Below are 15,385 nucleotides of genomic sequence, written 5' to 3'. Positions count from 1 at the left end.
GCAGTAGGAACCAGTGAGAAAGTGGTGAGACCCTGAGTTACACTCCCTGCTCTGCTACAGTGTGATTTTTTTTCCCCCTCACCACTTAAACCCTTGTGTGTTCAAAAAAGTGATATTAAAAGAATGTGTAATTTTGATTAGAAATTCTTGTTAAAGACTCAAAAGCTGCTGGGCTGCTAAAGAGTTGTAAAATAAGCTCTTTAACAAACCTGTGGTTTTAAAGTAGCTTTGCTGACTCTGAGTGAGTAAGCTATGTTGTGTCATGCAAGCCCATTGGTTCAATGGAGGAAATACATGAGACTGAGAAGTTTAATTATATAAATTACATACATATATACATACAATTACATAAGTTATTAGACTTTTTCTTCAATAATCCCATATGCCCTCAGGTTTACTTAGGCTAATGAAAATTAAGGCCATGTATTGTGGGGAATATCCACTAATGGAAATAATGGAGACAGAGAACTGGCATGGGTATGATAGAGGAACAGCAATGGAAAGTATGCCCTGCAGTACCCCTGTACTCACCCCTTACACACTATTGCAATAATATTTGTACAAACTATGCCTTGTGAGGTATCACATGAAAGCTAATAACACACTGGTTACTAATATGATTGTAAAATGCATGTGTTAATGATTATATGTGAAGTTATGAATTCCCTCTGTATAATGTTACTAAAACACACTTAAGGCCAGACAGCCTAGCCCAGTTAAAGGTGATAAACAGCTCTGTCCTAGATAAACAAATGTGGGTGTACCTCAATTTATGTATTAACAGTAAACAGGGCCATCAAGGTTAACCTGCAGGGGTTATCTGATCCTGAATTCGAAAGACAGAGAATTAACATGGCTTTTTCACTCCAGAGAGACACAGGAGCCTGAATCCCCAGGAGACATTCCTGATTTGTAAGACAAAGGGCATGGCTACGCTTGCAGATGTAGAGCGCTTTGAGTTAAACCAGCTGACGGAGACCGCAGCAGGAAAAACGCTGCTGTATGTTTACACTGTCAGCTGCAAGCGCAGTGGCGTGGACACATTAGCAGTTCTTGCAACACCACAGAGAGCAGTGCATTGTGGTAGCTATCCCAGTGTGCAAGTGGCTGCAGCATGCTTTTCAAATCGGGGAGGAGGGGAAGAGAGGTGGTGGGTGGATTGTGACAGGGAGTATGTTGTGTGTATGTCGGGGAAGAGACTGTGTTTTGTGTGGCAGAAAGTGTGTCAGCATGCTGTCCTGTAAGTTCAGACAGTGGCAGAGGGAAGGGGGAAACCCTAACATCAGCCCCCACCCCTGCCTCTCTCTCTCTCACACACATACACGCACAAACACAGCAGCATTCCACAGTAAAGGTTTGCTTTGTCTTGGAGCAGATAAGCATGCCGGCTGTCAGAAACAGAGCTTTGAAAGGGGATAGCCTCATGTCTGCAGCCGAGTTCAAAACAATGAGAAGAGTGGCCACTTCAAGTGATTATGGGATGTTTCTAGAGGCCAATCACAGCGCAGTAATGCAATACGTCGTCCACACTGACACCCGGGCATTTTGTCTGGGGTGCAGCAAGCTTTATGCTTCTCCTGAAGGTCAATTACTAGGAACACTCCAGCTGCAGAGTCCAGGCACTCTACGTGCCTTGCAAGTCTGGATACTTTAGGAGTTAGGTCGCCCGGGACTGATTTAATGCACTCCAACTTGCAAGTGTAGACAAGGCCAAAGACATTCCCCTTGGGGATATAAGGAACAGAGAAAGATTCCATCTTTACCCTTCACCTTAGGGGACAAATAAATCAAGCGATTTGATCTCTGAAATGAGTTGTGGCCAGGCCAGTCAGTAAAGAACTTGAAAGGAGAGTGGGTATGAGAAAAACCATCTTGAGCACAGACTGTTCTAGCTAGATTAAGTTTTAGTCTTTTAGATGCTTTTTCACTTTTATTTGCTTGTAACCAGCTCTACCTTTATCTTTTTTACTTGGTATCATTTAATCCATGTTGTTTTGTTAATAAACTTGTTTTACTTTTATTATAAATCAGTTCAGTGTTGTGTTTGAAGGGAAGGGTGTATTTATACTGGTTAAATTAACAAAGCAGCAAATTTAATATCTTCTTTGAAGGCACAGTGGTAGGAGTTGGGCAGTCCAGAGAAACACATCTGTGAAGCTTGAGGGCTAGAGTTTACAGATTGTTATCTGCTAGGCAAGGTTTGGGCTGGGAGAGCCTTGAGAAGTTTGCTGGTATTGAAAACAGACTGGTGTGGTAGGCAGCTGACACACAATCTAAACACCAGCAAAGCTCACTTTTGCTGAGGGAGAGAGGTAACATAGAGGCCAACACCTCTGGGTATCCCCAGCAGCATGTTACAGAAAGGAGCAGACCTTTTATGCATTAGTTATTTGTTTTTGTTTTTTTAATTTGGATTTCTTTTAACAAGAAACCTCCCCAACAAACTGTCCTTAACTATAATAACCAAGGTGGGAAAAGTCCTTTAAATCTTTTTATAGCAAATTCTTATAATACATTGTCTTCAGGCAAAACTTGAACTAAGATGACATCTTCAGCTTATGTATATATGTGTGTATATATAATTACACATGCACGTGTGATTTTTCACCTCTTTTTACTATTTTTTCTTTTGTATTGATTATCATTGTAAAAATAGTGGTAGCAACAGTAAAACATAACGGCTGTTAATACTTGTGCTTCAGTCAAAAGGAGAAAAAAACTCACAACTTTATCATGAGTCTCTTGGTATTTGATGTTTTACTTATTAGCTCATGTCTTGAAGTCGTTTGAATATATGAGACACTCATCTCAGCTTTCTTTCTTTCAAGACTCTGGCACAAATGGTGCAGAGAAAGGCTGGAAAAACATGAACACTAGAGGTTCAAATCCTAGATGACAATTAAAAAGACACTAAAAATACTATTTTTTTTAAATCTTGTCATTTTTGTAGGCCTGACTCGTGATTGAGTGATTGGGGCTCAATATGAAAGTTTTAAAACTCAGAATTTAGTTATATAAATTACTACCAACTGTCTCTTCTGTTAAGTTAACCTTCCCTGTCCCCTTCCTCAAAGTTTTATACAAAAGCTCTGTCTATCTAAATTGGGAGTTTGTGCCCCTGAAATCAGGCAAAAAATGCCTTTAGAGCATTTTCAAAGAGTGCAGAGAGATAGCTAGTGAATTGGCTCTGCCTAGATGGATGTGCCCAGAAATATGTGCCCACCATTGAATTTTCACTGGGTTGCGCCAAAGGGCATCATTTCTGAAAAATTTGGAGGGAGGGCAAACTTATGTCAGCATATAAAACATTCTGAGTCCCAAAGAGCATCATAAATGAGAAAAACTAGACAGTTAATACTTTCCTAATGACCATGTGCAAAGTCAGAGGAGCCAGGGATGGGGGGAGATGTGACAGTGGAAGACATAAGAGAGCATTTAGACTTATGAAAAGATGAGATGAGGGGAACTATAGTCGAGGGAGAAGGACAATATCCATCCATGGTACCTGGATGCACCTGGACATAATTGTAAAGGCTCAAATATGCTATTTCTCAGATTATGTCCATAGCAACTGCCACCAACCTGAACAAGCTCCCCTGTATTGCCTATTTGGGCCAGCTGTTTAACATGCACAAACCAGACAGAACAGCTTATCACTTGCAAATGGGGCATGGTCACTGGGCACATACTCATAGCATGTATTTGGGCCAAGTCAAACTGAGACAAGAGAAGGAAAGGAATTTGTGGAGTCATTCTGACCACATAGAATCACATGTGCAGCTGTATAATGATTCATTAAGGAGAATCAAAGGCCCATGTCATAAACATTATTGAAGATTCAGTAAAAGTAGTGGCCTAACCAGGTTGAAAGTTTATGAAATTCTCAAAATTATGGCATAAACAAAAAAATAAATACTGTCTTAAAAATATGTTCTATCCAGCTCTATTATTGGCAGAGTGTTAACAGGATGCAAGCTGCACAGTAGACACAAACTGCCTGAATCCTTTTTAAGATATTAGCAAAACTCCATTAACTCAGCCAGTCAAACCACTATTGCTGCAGTAACCGCCCTTCCCGCCCACACACACACAATCTGAAAAAGTACATATAATGACTGGTAGAAACTACATAATGAATCCCCGCTATTAAGGAATTCTGTTTAATTAAAAATGGGAGAAAGTCAGTAAAATGGAAAGGTTTTTCTTCCTCTTATTGCTCTGGTGTATGTTTATAAAATTTGCAGGTTACATCCAGGTGGGAGGGGTTGAAAGCACTTTGGAGGACAGGATTAGAATTCAAAATAATCTTGGCAAATTGGAGAATTGATCTGAAGTCAACAAGATGAAATTCAATAAAGACAAGTGCAAATTACTTCACTTCAGAAGGAAAAATCAAATGCACAACTAGCAAATGGGGAATAGATGGCTAGATAGTAGTTCTTGAAAAGCATCTGGGGGTTATGTGGATCACAAATTGAATATGAGACAACACTTTCATGCAGTTGCAAAAGAGACTAATCATTCTGGGATGATTTAATAGGAGTGTCGTATGTAAGACACAGAACTTTATTGCCCTGCTCTACTAAGCACAAGTCAGGCCTCAGCTAGAGCAGTGGTCCTCAACCAGGGGTATGCCTGCCCATCAAGGTACACAGAGGTCTTCCAAGGGGTACATCAACTCATCCAGATATTTGCCTAGTTTTACAACAGGCTACATTTAAAAGTAATAGTGAAGTCAGTGCAAACTAAAATTTCATACAGACAATGGTTTGTTTATTGTGCTGTATATACTATACACTGAAAGGTAAGTACAATATTTATATTCCAATTGATTTATTTTGTAATTATATGGTAAATTGAGAAAGTAAGCCATTTTTCAGTAATAGTGTGCTATGACACTTTTGTATTTTTATGTCTGATTTTGTATTCAGTAATTTTAAATGAGATATAACTTGGGGGTTTGCAAGACAAATCAGATTCCTGAAAGGGTACATTAATCTGGAAAAGTTGAGAACCACTGAGCTAGAGGTCTGTGTTCAGTCCTGAGAACCACACGTTAGGGAAAATGTGAACAAATTGGAGAGAGTCAAGTGGAAAGCAACAAAATACTGAAAGGTTTGAAAACCTGATCTGGGGATGTTTAGTTTTGAGAAAAGAATACGGAAGGGGGAATCAGATAATAGTCTTCAAATATATTATGAGCTGCTATAAAGAGAACGGGGGATCACTTTTTCTCCATGTCCATTGAAGGTAGGAGAAGAATGGGCTTTATCTACAGCATGGAGATTTATATTAGGTATTAGGAAAAAATTTTCTAGCTATAAGGTTATTTAAGGTCTGGAATAGAGTTACAAGAGAGACTGTAGAATCACATTCATTGGATGCCTTTAAGTAAAGGTTGAACAAACACCTGTCTGTGCTGATCTAGATTTATTGGTCCTATCTTAGCTCAGAGCGCTGGACTTGATGATCTCTTGAGGTCCCTTCCAGTCCTACATTTCAATGATATGATGATCACCCCTGCACTTGCTGACATGCAAATGGAGACAGAGGACTTGTCTTGACTGCTAAAAAAGGTTTATATTTTACCCTGGAATAACTAATACATCTGAGCTATACTGAAATGAAAACACAGTTAAGCTTAAAATTTTAGTTTTACTGCACGGTAAACTTGCCAACAGCAACCCAGAGGGATTATAGGTAGAGCCCTATCAAATTCATGGCCATGAAATCTGATCTCCCACCATGAAATCTGGTCTTTTTTGCGCTTTTACCCTATACAAGTGGTCCCCACGGGTGCCATGGTGCCCTTTGGGGCATTTATGTGCGCCCACCTAGTGCTCAGCAGGGGAAAGAAGCCACGGCCCGCACCTGCCGGAGACAGAGAACTCCAGGGCTGCAGGCGCCAGTGCGCTCTGTCCCCAGCAGGCGCAGCACTGCAGCTTCTTCTGGCCCCACGCCCGTCGGGACAGAGAACCCCAGGGCTGCGGGCACCCGTGCTCTCTGTCCTTGGCAGGCGCAGGGCCGCAGCTTAGCTGGAGAGAAGCCGCGGCCCCTCACCTGCCAGGAACAGAGAACTCCAGGGCTGTGGGTGCCAGTACTCTCTGTCCCCAGCAGGCGCGGGGCTGCGGCTTCTGACCCTGCGCCTGCCGGGGACAGAGAACTGCAGGGCTGTGGGCGCCAGTGCTCTCTGTCCCCAGCAGGCGCAGGGCCACAGCTTCAAGAATAGAAGCCACGGCCCCATGCCTGTCGGGCATAGAGAACTCCAGGGCTGCAGGTGCCAGTATTCTCTGTCCCTGGCAGGCGCAGGGCCGCCTAGTGCCCAGCAGGGGTGAGATGCCAGGGCCTGCTGGGGTCAGAGATGCCTGCTGGAAACAGAGTACTCCGGGGTAGCAGTCTGGGCAGCTTCTCTCAGGCTTCTCACTGCACTGCCCAGAATTGCTGCCAAAAAACCCCCCAAAACGCTCAGCCTCTGCAGAATGGACCAAATGCTGCCCCATAGCATGTGTTGACACAGGCACCTGCTTGCTTCACTGGTGCCTGGAGCCGGCCCTGTATATGAGTATTCTTTCTGTACTGATACTGCTGTTTTCTTGTGCTTTGCAATTTATTATTTTTTTAACATTTTGCTCCAAAATGAGTGGTTCAAATAAGAGACAACGTGCGTATTATTTCAACCCAGAGTGGGAAGAGTATGAAATATGATGTACAAATACAAAATAAGCCTTGAAAAATTGTTGGCGCCCGCCACTCTCTTCTGAAAACATGAATGTTCTACTGGCCCCAAAAAGGTTGGGGACCACTGCCCTATACTATAAAGATTTCATGGAGGGGACGAGCATTTCTCAAATTGGGGGTTCTGACCCAAAAGGGAGTTGTAGGGGGGGCTCACAAGGTTATTTTAGGGGATTCCAGCCAGCAGCTGACACTCTCCAGCTGCCCAGCTCTGAAGGCAGCGATGCTGCCAGCATCACTGCAGAAGTAAAAGTAACATTGCCACAAATTCCTCTACAATAACCTTGCAACCCCCACCACAACTCCTTTTTGATTTAGGACCCCTACCGTTACAACACTATGAAATTTCAGATTTAAATAGCAAAAATCATTAAATTTATTATTTTAAAAATCCTATCACTGTGAAAATGACTAAAATGGACCATGAATTTGGCAGGGTTCTAATTATATGGCAGTTTTCCCCATGGTTTACCTCACGGTGAAAGTAGATGCCTAGTCTTCTCTGTATTTTTACCTCAAGATAGCTCATGCATGTTAGTTACTCCCAGGTTTAAGAAAAAAACACTTTTTTTTAGCAGTGGGGACCAGGACAGATACAGAAGTACTCGTTAAGGAGATTAAAGGCCATCATACAATAGGAGTTACGTAAAAGTGGCACACAGCTGCATAAGAAGAGCCCCATTCACAATTAGTGCTAGGTGTTTTAGGAAAGATAAAAGGATGACAGAAGCTGAACAGCATGGGAGTAATAGTGCTGGAAATTGTAAATAGGACCTGTAAAGGGATGTGGACTTTCTCCTTGATAAATCTGAAGACTTAGAAAATAGGAGTACTCTATTAAACATAGCTGGTGTCCCTGAGAACACAGAAGGAAGGTGAAAATATAATTTCCTTGGTCCAAAACTCATTTAAGGATATTTTGAAAAAAGATAAAAATTCCCTAGTTGTTGAATTCAAAGTCACTCACAGAGTACTTCAGTCCAGATAATGAGACCCCAAGAGCATTTATTGAGAAACTGCTCAACTTCCAGCAAAAAAAAAAAAAAAAAAAAAAAACTAAGGGAAAACAAGACAATGTAAAAGGTGTCTTTTCAGAACAGTCAGCTTTTTTTTTTTTTTAATGCCTAAGCTTTGATGTAGAAACATTCATAAGGAAAGGAAGTGAAATAAATATAATGATCATCTAATGAAAAACGAGGCTCGTTCTGCTGTGTGGGACCCTATTGAGTTAACCTTTATATATTAAGGGAGGACAGTTTCTTAAAATTCCTCAAGAATTTAAAGATTTCCTACATTCTTCACCTAACTTCCTAAAAGAAGAGACACAAGCAGCTGGATTTCTATCTATAAGTACCACAGAAAAACATCTGATACATCATGGCTTGTGTCATAAACAGATGGTTACGGGTTAATGCCTCTTTTACCTGTAAAGGGTTAAAAAGTTCACCTAGCCTAGCTAACACCTGACCAGAGGAACCAATGGGGGAACAAGATGTTTCAAAAGGAAGGAGGGAAGTTTTCCTTTGTTTAGAGTTTCAGTTTCAGCCGGAGTGAAAAAGATCAAGGAACCAGCCTCTTATCAGAGTAGAAAGTTTTAGAAAGAAATAAATAGGTTTATGTTTATTTCTTTGTAACTTGTCTTATGCAAATTGAGGTAGAATCAAATTGGGTATTTGGTTATTTTTTGTTGTTAACACAATTTGTGCCCTCAGGGACATTCCCTCTGTTGGTTTGAATCGCTATTGTCTGTGAGGGCTACTAGCTAAATACTTCCTAGCAGGGTTTTAATAAGTCCTTTTTCTTATACCTGATTGATTTTTTTCCTTGGTTTTAGATCCAGGGGATATGCATTGGTTTCCCCAGGGACTTTGTCGGCGAAAGGGTGAGATGGTTTAATTTCTCCTGTATTTCAAGATACAAAGGGGTTTGGATCTGTGTTCACCACGGGAATTGGTTGTAAGTCCCTCAAATACTACCCAGGATAAAAGTAGTGCTTGGGGTGGTGGCACCGATACGATCTAAAGTGGTAATTAGCTTAGAGATGTGTCCATGCAAATCCCACATCTGAAACCCTGAAGTCCAGAGTGGGAAGGAACCTGACATGGTGAGCAGCTGTGAGGGATTTTTTAGGGGATGGTGGGGGGCAACAAAGCAATTTTTTTTTTTCTCTGAGATGCTGGAGAAGACTGAAGGAGAGATACCCTGAAGGCAAATAAGATAAAGGCTTTTCTCTAACAAGGCTTTCTTAGAAAGGTTCAGCTGGGTCTTAGCTGGCGGTAATTAACAGTTTGCAAAAGACAAGTTACAAACCAGTTTTTCTGATTTCTTCTCATTCTGAGAAGTCCAGTTAAAAGCTGTGGGGTTTTTTTGTTTTTTTTTCTTGCCTTGCAAATCAAGATAGCTCAGGCAGAGCAGGGAAAAATGTCAGGCAAAGAGAAAAAAAACATACAACAACAACTAGAATTAGCCAAACTCCAGGCTGAGGAGAGCCAAAAGGAACATGACAGACAGATGGCCACAAAAGAGCTATGGAGGAGCGAGAAAAAGAAATGGAGGCGAGAAGAAAAGAGATGGAGGAGAAAGAAAAAGAGAGCAAAAGAGAAGAGAAAGCCAAAGAGGCTGATCACTGGAGGGTTATGGAGATCCAGAGATCCACAAGCATGCCCTGGAATTAGCAAGGGCTAAGCAGGAGTTACCAGCCAACCCTAAAAACTCTTCTCCAGGTACTGTTTCCCTTCCCAGAAAATTCCCCACCTACAAGGCAGGTGATGACACTGAGACCTGCTTAGAAAATTTTGACAGGGCTTGCCATGGGTACAGCATCCCTACAGACCAGTACATGGTAGAGCTGAGGCCACAGCTCAGTGGACCCTTAGTAGAGATGGCAGCTGAAATGCCTAAGGAACATATGAACGATTATAATCTTTTTCAAACCAAGGCCAGAATCAGAATGGGAACACCTGAGCATGCCCATCGGCGGTTCAGAGCCCTAAGGTGGAAACCAGATGTGTCATTTACCCAACACGCCTACCACATTGGAAAGAATTGGGATGCCTGGATATCAGGAGCAAGTGCTAAATCTCTGGAAGAGCTGTCCTTTCTAATGCAAATGGACCAGTTCTTAGAGGGTGTTCCTCAGGAAATAGAAAGGTACATCCTAGATGAGAAGCCCAAAACTGTAACCAAGGCAGGGGAGATTGGAGCCAGATGGGTGGAAGTGGCAGAAAAAAAAACTACTAGCAGTTGGAGCAAATATCAGAGGGGGCAAACCGAACCTAAACCCTATCACCGGGGGCAACCCAAGGCCCAACTTACAACCCAAGGAAAACCCCAGACACCTTATTGTCCCACCTCACCAGTCTCCAGCAACCCACCTCGGCCCAGTGACTAGTCAGCTGTTTTAAATGTAATGAACTGGGACATATAAAGGCCCACTGCCCCAAGAACCTCAACCGATTACAGTTTATTACACCACAATCACAACAAAGATCCCCAGGCACAAATGCCTCTCAGATACCCTCGGAGCGAAGGGAAAACTTGAGAGTGGGTGGAAAGAAGGTTATCGCGTGGAGAGACACTGGGGCACAAGTGTCAGCTATCCACCATTCTTAGTGAACCCCAAATTCATCAACCCAGAGGCCCAAGTGACAATTCACCCATTCATATCAAAATCTTTAAACTTGCCTACTGCTGAGTTGTCTGTCCAGTACAAGGGTTGGTCATAAATGTGGACTTTTGCAGTCTATGACAATTATCCCATCCCCATGCTACTGGGGGAAGACTTGGCCAACCATGTGAAGCTGGCCAAGAGGGTGGGAATGGTCACACGCAGCCAGGCCAAGCAAGCTTCAACACCCATCCCTGTTCCTGAGCCATCCACCAGAGCCCCGTCTGCGTTACCAGAGACCCAGACAGAGGTGGTGGAATCGGATATTCTACCCATGAATGCTACAGCCAGAATGAATCCAGTCCCAGAACTGGAACTGGCAAAGCAACCAGCACCAGAACCATTGCCAGCACTGACTCCAGCGCTTGCAAACACATCTACAACTCCAACGCCAGAGGGCACCAGCGGGCCTGAACTGGCAGAAGCAGCAGACAACCCTACCCAAGAGGCTCAGCCAGAGCCTAAAATATCACATAGCGCACCAGTGGAGAGCGGTTCACAATCAGCAAAAACAACCACATCACCTACATTGCTTCCAGAGGGACCAAGCCCAAGTCCGCAGTCTAAGGAGGAACTGATGTCTCCAGCCTCAAGGGAACAGTTCCAGGATGAGCAGGAAGCAGATGACAGCTTTCAGAAAGCTTGGGTGGTGGCACGGAGCACCCTACCGCCTCTCAGCTCTTCTAACCAATCCCAGTTTGTTGTAGAACAAGGACTTTTATACAAGGAGACTCTTTCTGGTAGACACCAGGAGACTGATCCTACCAAAAGTTGGAGTTCAACAAGTACGGGTAAAGCTTTTTGAGTTATCCTAATGATTTCATCCAGGGCCACGCGTGAACAGAACCAAGAGCCGGTTTGGGAAGTCTTTTCATGGGAGGAAATGTGGCAAGGACTGCTTATATTGTCCATTCTTTGGAGCTGTGCATTTGAGTGGAAGCCCAAGACCAGTCAAAAGCCCTCACCCAGCCACTCCCCAATATATAGGTTATCTATTTCAGCTATTAGATTGTATATCGGGTCCTTTCCCAAAAAGACCCGAGGAAAGCAGTCATACAGCTTTCATGATTTTTGCTACCAATGGGCTGAAGCAGTTAGCTTTAAGCACACCAGGGCTGAAACTGTGTCCACACATTAAGGACATTTCTGCCATGGTAGCGTTGGCCACCAACATCCTTACAGATTATTGGGAAATCATTTCTGGCAGTGACCTTGAAACAGAACTCTGCATTGTAGCTGCGTGTGGCTGATCCATCTTGAGTGAGCTTCGTATCAATACAGACTACACCATCAAACCAATGACTGGTGGAGAGATTTATGAAATTTGGGGGCCATGATACTCAAATCGTAAATGAACATTCCAATGATGGGACTAGTGTCAGCAGGTTCTCTTTTGCCTACAGGCTGTACACATCAGTTTAGGGTTTTCACATTCGGAACTTGTGTCATGCCACAAGATTAAGCGAGCCATTACAGTTGGTGAAGCAGCAATGGGAGGGGTTTACGCCTTCTTCCAGGAAACTTAACATTCTGGATTTTGTAGCAACCTACAAAGCACCCTCCAACACTCTTTAGCCCTTGCTAAAGGAAAACTAAAGTATGCTCAGGAAGAGCAAAAGCTGGTATGATAAACATTCAGAGAGCATTCCTTCAAAGTAGGGACAGGTATGGTCTTAAAGGCACTACAGGCCCATTAAGATGGAAGCATCATGGGAAGGGCCATTCACGGTCCAAGAGCGCTGGGCAGCTGTTAACTATCTCATAGAATTCCCACCTCAAACCTAAAGCCTAAAGTGTACCCATATATTCTCTCAAGCCCTTTTATTCCGAGGACTTAAAGGTTTGTCAGTTTACAGCCCAGGGAGGAGATCGCGCTGAGTGGCCTAAAGGTGTCTACTACGAAGGAAAAATGATGGTGGCATGAAAAGTGACCTTCTCGCAAATCTCTGGATGTCATGCAGCGACAGCAGAATCAAGAGACTGATGCATTAGCTCTTGCCACATATTCCAGCCCACCCGGCGACGAACGGGATCATCATTGGACAACGTAATGCTCCCCATTAGACCCCCACCGGATGTTTTCCATGCAAGCTGCTATAGAACGTCGGAGATCCAATGCCCTACATATCGACTGCGTATAATCTCCCTCATACAGGGATGGGCCTCTCCAATGGTTCTAGTTCCCAACCAGATGGGAATAGCTCTCGTGACTTGGCTAGCAAGAATGACTGTATCCTCTGAACAACTTATCCAATGCTATCGAACCGATGAGCTATTGCAGAAATTGGACTCCCGTTCATCTCTAAATTAGACTTAACCAAGGGATCTCGGCGAAGTACCACTAGATGAAGCCCGCCAAGGACGGTCAGCCTCATCACCCGTGCAGGTGTGTATGAATTTAGTGCTTCCCTTCGGGCTGCCAAATGCACCATCACCTCAAGACTTGTAGCTGATCTTCTAGCAGGACTTAGGGAATCTGCAGTTACCTACTGGATATGGCCTTTTTCTGATTCATGGGCAGAACACCTGGAGCACCTGGAAAAAGTCTTGAGTGCATCAGGAGGCAGGACTAACTGTTAAGGCTAAAAAGTGTCAATATGCAAAACAGAGTGACTTACCTGGGACACCAGAGGTCAAGAATGATAAATCCCTACAGGCCAGGTGAATGTATCCAAAAGTGGTCTGTCCAAAGTCAAAGAAACAGGTTCAATCTTCTTAGGCTTGGCCGGATATTCAGGGTGATTTGTACCACCACTATAGCCAAATCGCTGCCACTAACAGACCCTGACCAGAAAACCAGCCAAATGCAGTTCAGTGGACTGATGAGTGTCAGAAGGCCTTTAACCAGCTTAAGGCGACACTCATGTCGACCCTGTGCTAAGGGCCCAGACTTTGACAACCATTCCTAGTAACCACAGATGCATCTGCAGCGTGGTGTAGGAGCAGTTAGTTTGCAGAAAGGACCAGATCAAGAATTCATCCTCTCGTATTTCTCGCAAGAACTGTGTGAGAGAGAAAGCATGGTCAATCAGTGAAAAAGAATGCTAGCCATTGTGTATACCCTGGAAAATTACGCCATAGTTTGGGAGATGGCTGTTCCAACTACAACCGACATGCTGCGCTAAAGTGGCTTCATACTGCCAAGCGAACACAACAAAACTGCTTCAATGGAGTTTAGCTCTCCAAGATTTTGATTTTGAATTCAACACATTTAGGCTTCTAACAAAGTAGCTGATGTACTCTCATGTGAAGCTTCAGAGTTAACTGGCTAAATTGTCCTTAAATGTGAAAATCATGTAGTTTCATAATAGTAGTATATGTAATTGGTGCATTGTGTTATTATCTGTTTATTCTAAAGTTCTAGGAAAAAATCACCGCGGGGTGTGGGGCGCGGGGAGGGCGAGGGGCGGGCGGCGGGGGGAGGGGGCGGTGGGCGCGGGCTGTCAGTCCACCATCGTCTGAGAATTTGGGCGGGTTTCATAACAGTGGATTACGCGTTCATGCCTCTTTTACCTGTAAAGGGTTAAAAAGTTCACCTAGCCTAGCTAACACCTGACCAGAGGAACCAATGGGGAAACAAGATGTTTCAAAAGGAAGGAGGGAAGTTTAGAGTTTCAGTTTCAGCCGGAGTGAAAAAGATCAAGGAACCAGCCTCTTATCAGAGTAGTAAGTTTTAGAAAGGAATAAATAGGTTTATGTTTATTTTCTTTGTAACTTGTCTTATGCAATTAGAGGTAGAATCAAATTGAGTATTTGGGTATGTTTTTGTGTAACTAAACTTGTGCCCAGGGGAACATCCTCTGTGTTTTGAATCTGTTGTCTGTGAGAGTAGCTGGTATGCGCATCTCTCCCATAGGGTTTTAATTAGAAGTCTTTTTGTTAATACCTGATTGATTTTTCCTTGTTTTTAGATACAAGGGGATTGGATCTGGACTCACCAGGGAATTGGTGAAGTCCCTCAAAACTACCCAGGGAAAAAAGTAGTGCTTGGAGGATGGTGGCAGGGATACCAGATCTAAGCTGATAATTAACCTTAGAAGTGTCCATGCAGGTCCCCACATCTGTACCCTAAAGTTCAGAGTGGAGAAGGAACCTTGACAGCTTGGCTTTCAGTTTTTCTGTATTGTTCTAACTAAAGAGCCTTCTGTTTACACTGTTTATTCAAGACTTATTTGTCCTCCTCTTGTATCTTCAGCAGATTATTTTTTTTAACTTGCAGAATGCATTGCTATTTCAGAGATCATTCTTTTTAATACTTTGTTGTTGTCTAAGCCTATTATGTTTCAGTTGTGTTCCTCAAATGTTTTGCCTGCTTAAACATATTCATAATTCATTCTTTTCCTTGATGTTAAAGGAAGTAACTCAATGATTCCTACTGTGCATTTACTGAAACTTTTTTTCTCTAAAATATGATTATTCTATTAGATGTTAACAAAACCCAGTTAATAGCCATACATTCCTGTTTTTGTTTTTTTAATGGTTTTGCCCCTCTCCTGGCACACCTTCAGGATATTTTTCTCATTTACTATGATATGTTTTACAAGCAACCTTCTCTATATAAGAACTGTGTAGTTCTTCAATCTTTTTTTCTATGTGCTTATGGGTTTTTTTTAGGTATGTAAAATACTATATTTCCTTCCTGTTTGGATGCTCTCCATAGTGTAAGGCCACAACCATCCGTTTCCAAACGTAGTTTCCCTTACTCATGTCTGACTTTCAAGATTCTTCATGGTTTTATGTGCTATTTATGGGCCCAGTCCTGATGCAACGAGTAACTTTACAGATGTGCATAATAGTTTACAGGGTGTTTTCCATAGTTCTTTAATTGTTAGTAGCATGAACTAACCTATTTTTACAAAATAGAAGATTACATTTTTATTTTGCTGTTAACTCCAGTAGCAGTGCAGGGAAGGAATCATTCCTCACAGAGGCACTATTCCCTTCCTGCTCCAGAAAAGTTGGGTGCTGGGCGCATATCCACAA

General features: G+C 42.8%; 1 protein-coding gene across 2 annotated transcripts in view; it reads left to right on the top strand.

The window, feature by feature from the left end:
• Positions 1-15,385, top strand: part of STS (steroid sulfatase) — a 179,181-nt gene that overhangs the window by 16,689 nt on the left and 147,107 nt on the right. The gene's annotated exons all lie outside the window — the stretch shown is intronic.

Source organism: Chelonoidis abingdonii, chromosome 1, assembly GCF_003597395.2.
Source record: "Chelonoidis abingdonii isolate Lonesome George chromosome 1, CheloAbing_2.0, whole genome shotgun sequence".
Taxonomy (NCBI): Eukaryota; Metazoa; Chordata; order Testudines; family Testudinidae; genus Chelonoidis; species Chelonoidis abingdonii.
This window is presented reverse-complemented; position numbering and strand designations above follow the sequence as displayed.